Source organism: Sitophilus oryzae, unplaced genomic scaffold, assembly GCF_002938485.1.
Source record: "Sitophilus oryzae breed Bouriz unplaced genomic scaffold, Soryzae_2.0 scaffold_1518_pilon_pilon, whole genome shotgun sequence".
In the NCBI taxonomy this organism is placed as follows: domain Eukaryota; kingdom Metazoa; phylum Arthropoda; class Insecta; order Coleoptera; family Curculionidae; genus Sitophilus; species Sitophilus oryzae.
In genome coordinates this window covers 179,217-188,011 of record NW_022146190.1, presented here as the reverse complement: position 1 = coordinate 188,011, position 8,795 = coordinate 179,217, and the positions used below count along the sequence as shown (strand labels likewise).

Below are 8,795 nucleotides of genomic sequence, written 5' to 3'. Positions count from 1 at the left end.
AATACCTACATTCTCGTTAGTTTAGGTTTGTACCTAAACAAAATTTCCAAGTTTTTTATTCTAGGCGCTACACATGCCCGATGCACTATTGCCGAGCCCTGTACAGGGTGGCGCCTCTCATACGCCGCAGAAGCTCCAAGGAGAACGGTAGTTTATATCGAAATGAAAATTTGGCAGCATATGTAGGTTAACTGAAAGCATTTTATAAAAATATATAGAATTATACAGGGTGTCCCCAAAAAAAGTTACACATCAAAGTTGTGTTTTTTTCTAAGGGAACAACCTATATATTAATTGATTTTCGGATTCTAGGAAAAAAATAAAGGTGAATTTTATTAAAGAAGCATATACCTAAAATCTAAGGATTTTGACATATTTCACATTTTGTTAAAATAAAGAGTAAATTTTAAATTTCGATAACAGCTACCTCAATTTTAGTTGACCTTGTATAGCCTGATATTTAATTACAGTAACCATTGTATGTTAAACCAAATTGAAATTTAACCCGAAAAGTTATACAGGGTGAGACAAAATTAATATGGAACATTAGTACTTTTAAAAGCAAGTTACTCCTTTATTTTAAATGGAACACTCAGTATATTTTTCCGGTGTTCAATGGGGAATTTATATATCTTCAAAATATTATTAAAGTTTTATTTAAAAGCCTACCCCCCAGACAAAGATTTTCCCAGATATTTTAATTTTTATGATTTTGCGTCAGTAAATCTTTATTATTTGAAAAAATCTAGGTGGCTGTGTGATATACCTTTTATTAATTTAACAAAAATTAAAGATTGTGGAGTAAAATACTCAAGGATAATAAAAAAATACCTGTTTAAAACATATTTTAATTATTACAGAATTAAAACTAGATATAAATCTATAATTATGCGACAAAAATTAGCTGGATGAAATCAAATGCTCAAAATGCTTCCTTTCCTGTTAACTGCATAAAATGATTGTCTTTTCAAAAGGACCTTTTCATTTTAAAAGGCATTTATGTGGAGTTCTACCTGAAAAAGCAGCTACAATAATTTTTCTCATGCTGCCGACACTAGTTGGTCGAGTTTTGGTTTTGTAAACACTGTCTTTAACATATCCCCATAAAAAAACCAGACTAGATAAAATCAGGAGCATTTAACTATTCTATTAATTGGTGAATGCACACTGCATTCACCAACTAATAGAGTCATATCAATTCTTTCTGATGTAGGATAAGTTTGCATTTTCGGCAAATTCCTGACAATTTTTTTTGTTTCAACTGACTAAAAATTATAACTAGTTATTAAAGTTGAACTGTAGACAGTTATGTAGACTGTAGAGACTGTAGACAGTTATGTTGAAGTAACGTCAGACATATCACAGCCACCTAGGTTTTATCAAATAATAAAGATCTACTCAGATCAAATCATGTAAATGAAAATATCTAGGAAAATCTTTGTTTGAGGGGTAGGCAACCTTAATAGTATTTTGAAGAGACAGGAATTATCCATTAAATATCGGAATAATATACTGGGTGTTCCATTTAAAATAAGAGAGTAACATGCTTTTAAAGGTGACCAATGTTCAATATTAATTTTGTCTCACCCTGTATAACTTTTTAGATCAAGTTTTAATTTGATTTAAAGTAGAATAGTTAGTTTAACTACATATTAGGCTGCTCCGGGTAAATTCCAATTTAAGGTAGCTTTTATTGTAATTTAAAAATTGTTCTTTATTTCTAGAACATGTTAAATGAAATGTTTCTAGAACATTAACCTTACATTTTAGTCATATACTTCTCTTATAAAACTCACCTTTATTTTTCTCCTAGAATCCGAAAATCAATTAATATATAGGGTGTTCCATTACAAAAAAACACAACTTTGATATGTAACTTTGTTAGGGGACACCCTGTAGAACTCTCTATATTTTTAAGAAGTGCCCTGAATTAACCTACGTATGCTCACAAAATTTCGTTTCAATACAAACTGTCGTTCTCCTTGGAGCCTCCGCGGCGTATGAGAGGCGCCACCCTGTATATGAAAAAATATACCAAGAAACCTTGTATGCAAAACGATTTTGACATGCCGATGACAGCTCATTATTAAATTGATACTGACAGTAAAATTTTTGGTTAACATATTTAGTTAAAATATCATTTCATAAAATATTTTTACACAGTATTTTACAGTAAAAAAAGTTAATGTTTTCATCGGATTCTCAAAGATTTGTCTTATGTGAAAGTTATGCACATTATAATGAAGATAATGGTATTTTAGACGAAATCCGACATATAAAATGCCCTATTATAAAATTAGTACGCAGACAGATTGAAAGTGCCGAAAATTCTATATGTGATGGTCTCAGGTTAGCTAGATGGTAAATCTAATATTTCATATATTTCTGATTAATAGCATTCTACAGGTTTAGGAATGTAGATAGGAGATGATGTAGATAGATCTCCCCAGATGATTTAATGCAAAAATTGTATTAGACTTTTTTGAAGAGGCGTTAAAATTGTACTATCGTCTGGTATTTCTTTTTCGATTTATTTGGAATAGGCATCTAAAAGTTATTTGCAAAATCTACATTCAAATTACTAAACATTTATAATACTCGCCAGAGAAGCTACAATTCAAACCAAACCAAATACCAGCAAAAATATGATTTTGTCATTGTCAAATTCGATGTCACATTTTTTTTTTGTTTAGAAGAATTTATGTGGTTTGAAAAGGGTGGTTAATTTTTTTCTGATTTGGAATGATCATCTACAAAAGTACTAGTTGAACTGGGAATAATATTCGCGGAGTATGACATGATTGCTGTTCATTACTCGAAATTGGGGCTAATCCACACACACTAAGAACTACTGCTCTTGCACTCTGCTATTCTGTTGCCGAATATGCCGCACCAGTTTGGGAACGCTCCTGCCATGCCAAAAAGATAGACCCGATGCTACACCAATCGTGCCGCCTAATCACCGGATGCCTAAAACCCACATCGGCCCAACAGCTACACCTCCTCAGCGGGATAGCTCCACCCCACATAAGGAGACAAGTTTCCAGCATGAAAGAGAAACAGCAAGCTCTTTCCGATACCCGGCACACGCTCTTCGGACAACACGCCGCTGGATCCAGGTTGAAATCTCGAAAAAGCTGTCTTTCTACCGTCCAGCCACTTGATAGCAGTACGACATCCGCAAAGAGACTGGAGTTGTGGTCAGCAACTTCAACAACTCCAAATGAATTTGCGCTAAGGCCAAAAGAGAGCCTACCACCTGGTGCGGAACAGGCATGGCCGGTGTGGAGAAGTCAGAACCGTTTGCGTACTCAGGTTGGCAGATGCAAGACAAACATGAACCAGTGGGGCTACCTTGACGGATCTGTATCCTGTGAATGCGGAGAGGAACAAAATATGAGGCATCTTCTCGTATGTCCAAATCTCCCAAACATATGCAATCAGAGTGATCTCGCGTAGGGAAATACCAACGACCTGGAGTGTACCAAGTACTGGATATCCTGTATATAACTGATGTAAGCATATATATTTTTTGTAGTTTGTCTAATTCTGTACAAGTATTGTTCCTGTTTATGTTGATTGTTTGACTTTGTTTTTTTTAAATGTATGATGTGCCTTTTTATTAATTTAGCCGTTTTGTATATTTTATATATATTTTTGTGTTTCTTGATTTGTTTTTTATATATACTGAGTTGGACACGAGTAAATAAATAAATAAATAAATTCATTACTCGATCACTCGCAGGCCTCGCTCATACTAGATACATCCACAATAATTTAACAAATAAAAGGAATATTTGTAACTAAAGAAAATTTATTAAACTATGCTCATTAATAAAATGTTTACATAATCCCCCATTCACAGCTAAACAATATCCCAAATATTGTAAAATTCACGTCTTACAATACAAAGCTGTTAAGGGAAGAATCTTTAGCGTACCACGTCGATTTCAGTCCATCTAAATTTCTGTATTTAATATGCCCATAAAGATGTTTTTTGAGTGTGCTCTACACGAAGGAGTCGTTCGGCGAAAGATTATGTGGTATTTTCCTACTGTCCCTAGTAAACAGAAGTCAATGTTTTCCTTTTCTTCAACATGAAGAATATTCAAGTCGTTGTTGTTTTCTTCCTGTTCAATTATTTTTGTCTTCACATGTCTATGTCCTTAATACTAAGTGCCTTTAGTTTCAAACCTCTAGTTTATTCTTTAATTAAACTGTTGACTAATTCGGTATAAGCTTTCCGGAGACTGAACTGCCAACATATCTAAGACAGAATACTATTTCCAGCAAAATACCATTGAACCATGGTAGCTTTTTCAGAAGTTGGGAAATTCATAATTGTGTTATATAACATTACTCTATTTGGTACATTCAAATTTTTGTAAACAAAATGTGATATCGAATTTAATAATGACACAATCACATCTTTGCTGGTATTTAATTGTAGCTTCTCTGGGCAGTATTATAAATTTTACTAATTTGATGGTATATTTTTGCAAATAACTTTTAGATGACTATTCCAAATGAAACGAAATTCTAGACAAAAGTACAACCTTAACGCCTCTTCAAAAAAGTCTAATACAAATTTTGCATAAAATTATCTGGGGAGATAATATTTGACCCTTTCAAAATTTACATGGGATTTCCTATGTCCCGTGTTCCGATGCACCACACGGTGTATTATTGAAATTATAAAACAAAAGGGTTTACAAACCCTACCAATTTATGGTAACGTAGATGAAGCAAGCATGTATAAAACAAAAGTGTTTTTTTTTGTTTTATTGAGCTTTGATAGATTAAGAAAAATATAAGAGAGTGGGACTTGAAATTATTTCAAATAATAATTAAATAATTTTGTTGCTGTTAAGGTATCCAAAACAAAGAAATAGTATTAAGTGTGGCATATCATTGTATTCAGGCGACCGAGTTCTTTCAAAACCTGAAATAAAAAATGCAGGTCCGTATTTAAAAAAATTAAGTTGGCCTCTGTATCTCAGAAATTATCAGCTAATTTGAAAATCCAAAAATACTCATCAGATAGCCCTAATAAAGTGTCTATGAGAATGTGCAATTAGTTGTTTGATTTTTAAAAAAAACAGTTTTTTCGAAAATTCTTAGCAATCCTTGAAATTTTTAAAACTTTTTAGATGGCATCTTGGTGAACATCCCAATACAACAACTTTGCCTCAGTTTAACCATGTTCGTATTACTATTACGGTTACCGAGATACCAATGCTCGTACTTACAATTTGTAGCACCCTGTATAAGTGTTTTTTAATGATATTTTTGATGAAATTCCTCATTTCCAAATTATGTTTTATGACAGAAGCTATTTTTTATGGTTTTTATATCCACAGGGGTGGATGGGTAAGTGGAAACCGGCCCGGAAAAAACCGGCAACCGGCCCAAATCCACAAAAACAAAATGATCATATGACCGTAACGAAGAAACATATTTTATTTATTAATGTATAAGTAAAGGTGTTTTTCGCTCGTGCGAAAAAGCTCTTTTGTCTCCGGTTTAAAAAAATAAATTGTCTTGATCAAAATTTTCGTAAAGACCAATATTGGGTCGGACTGATCTGAGTTTTTACTACAAAATGGCTCAGTTTTACAGGGTTCTACTGCTTTATTTCGATTATCGATAACGGTAATTTGATCTTGAATAGGCTACGATTTTGAGTCACGATTTTGAGAAACTTTAAGACTTCCTGATTCATTCAGTTCAGCTGACAATACATTACTTTTAGCTTTTCGGGTATATACTTTCTTACACATTGTAGAAAGAAATTCTCTCTTTTCTGCTACAGCAGCAGCCTCGTCGTGTATACGTGTTTTTAACTGAATGAACCGCGGTTGCCATTAAAACTGCGGTATTTTTTAGGTTATTATACATATAGTTCTTATCACGAAACTTTTCCTCTATACTTTTGTACATTTGGCATCTTGTATGATAATGCTATGACTCAAACGAAAAAAACCTAGGCAATACCTAGGCAGTGGATATAAATGTGTTCTGATGTAATGCTATGTTACAGTCCATAATAAGAATATTTGGATTTTCGAGACATATTGATATTTTATTATCTAATCTAGTTTAAACCTTATTTAACTCTTCTCTGCTGTCTCAGTAATTTTTAGCAAATTCATTTTAGCAACATTTTAAACAACAATTTAGACTTGGCTTTTAGTCCGTCACCAATTCAAACCAAGCATAGATATGTTTTCTCCGTCAACCGCAGAATTCGCGTCAAATTCGTCTACCTTTTTACAAAGGGGAACTCGAAAAATATTGCACCGAGGCCCCCAGTTGTCAATCTACGCTACCGTATTCTTAGTATAGATTTAGACCGAGACTATTTAAATTTACCCAATGCTATTCATTCTTTTTTCTGCTGCCAGGCAGTCATATTTATTAGATATTAATAAAAGAATAGTGGGTAAAACTATACAGGGTGAGTCTTAAATAAGTGCAAATATTTTCAGGAGTGGTATATTTCAACCCCAGGAACACGTCTATGAGTTTTTTTTTGCAAAAAAATATGTTAAAAATCGAGCATTTTCTTTTAAATTTTCCTGTAGATTTTAGGAAACTTTTCAGAACTTCCTGTTCACCGCAAATTTTCCTACGGTATAGTTTCTTAATCTCTGATATTACGGCACTAAAAGAGATGTAAATATCGAAAAATTGAGGTGGCTCAACTTTTTAAATAAATCTATTTTTTTAAATTTCCAAACTTTTAATAACTCGATTGGACTTATTTGAAACTCGGTAAAGATGATATATTATATTTATTTTATTGAGATCTACCAGCCTTAAAAAATATTTGCACTTATAGACTCACCTTGTATAATAAAAATTTTCAAACCTAACAAACAACAGATGATTATTAAAATTATAAGTGTCCCAGAGAAAGATATTTTACAATATAGTTATTTTACAAATAGGTGTTTATGTTTAAAAGAAACTCACGATTATACTGATGCAAATTGATTAGTTAACTATGGAGTCACTAAGGGTCTTACGTTACTTTAGTTAGAAGATTAACCATTTAATTTTTGCTAATCCAATCTTTTTTTGAGCTCTGATCGGGACCGGCCCAACGGCCCATCTTTCCACCGGCCCACCGGGAATTTTCCCGTTTTCCCATATGGCCCATCCACCCCTGGATGGATATTATAAATAATTATTTATGGCAATTTTCACTTTTAAGCAATAGAACGTGGAAGTACAAGTTATGGAAAAACCGATGGTCAGTTTTGAAATGGGTGTTCACTATTTTGATCATGGTGAGTTTATTTATCTATGGAGCTCTGATTGGCGCAGGCCTATGTTCTTGCAGTACGTCACACCCATGTGCAGGATCCTTTTCGATATTTCCTGGATTTAAATTGCCGAAAAGACATAATTTTATATACTAAACTCTATTAAATATATTAAAAATATAATTTTACAGTTATGTTAGTTTATTATTAAAACTATAGAAATCATGCGTAATTTTCGAATCTTTAATCTATTGAATGTTTTAATAAAGATGAATGAATGCAATAAAATTGACAATTCAGACATCTCATTTGAATATTCAAATTGAACGATTCAATTTCAGATGAAAAATTAAATAAAAATGTTAGTTCTTATGAACAATATACAGGGTGGTGCACATCATTCGCCTCGGTTGATTATACGAAAACGGAAAGATGTAGAAACAAAATATTTTATGGGTATATGTGGGGAGGGAATGTGCACAATTTAAAATTATTTTGAAATATACAGGGTGTTTCAGAACTAAGATCCATACTAAAGTTATATTTTTTCTTATGGAACACCCGGTATTTTATTTCATTTTTGGACTCTTGGACCCAAAAAAAGGCATTTATTATAAGGGTTAAATATGTTTAAAGTCTTTAGTTTTTGAGATATTTAAAGATATTTAAATTTGCAGGCTACAATAGAATATATTATTAACACCCTGTACATTACTTTCCAGAATTAATTCTATGCTGAGTGTAAAGGTAGAGAAATAAATTTTACTGAAAAATGGTATTGCTTCCTTAAATTTATACAGGGGTGTCAAAAGTTGCTGACTATTTTAAGGATATATTTTATATAAAAACTTCTGCAACACCCTGTATTTTTTTAAATAAATCGAAACAGATTCAAATGCTCTTTCGAACTATATTAGGGTTTCCTATACCTATCTAGCTCAGATTTTGAATAAAAATAGATTTTTAAATAAAATTGCAATCAAGATGGCTTGTATCGCCATGGCAATTTTCTAGTGAAAGTTAGTAACTATTTTCAAAATCGACATTAGTTTATTGACATTATTATTTATAATTTATAACAGTTTACTTAAATTTACCTACAATAGTTTAATAAGTATTTATTATTATTTTATCAAGAAAAATACAGCGGTATCTGCTAGTGGAACGAATAGATATATTACTAGTAATTTTATTTTGTGAAAAAAATTGCTTCTTGGCCTCAAGGGCTTAAGCTCAAAGATATCCAAATAGGAATCTTCCTGATAAGCGTTCCTTTGAAAAATTACTTGTCCTATTTCGCAGAGTCGGTAGTGTGGTTTATAAAAAACCTATTAGGCAGAAACATGTCGCTAGAAGTGAAGAAAATGAATTTGCCGTAATGGCCTTTTTTAATAGAAAATCCATATATCTACAAGTCCTAGTAAAATAAATCAAAGGACTACTTTTTCCTTTTTCTCGATAGAATAATAAATACATATTTAATAGATATTATAGATAAAATATTATTTATATTGTAGATAAATTAAA

General features: G+C 32.0%; 1 long non-coding RNA gene across 1 annotated transcript; it reads left to right on the top strand.

The window, feature by feature from the left end:
• The first annotated feature begins 2,109 nt into the window (after window positions 1-2,109).
• On the top strand, window positions 2,110-7,462 carry LOC115878548. Its single transcript, XR_004049550.1, has 2 exons — window positions 2,110-2,361; window positions 7,217-7,462. It is a non-coding gene; the product is annotated as an uncharacterized LOC115878548 (long non-coding RNA).
• The last annotated feature ends 1,333 nt before the right edge of the window (window positions 7,463-8,795 follow it).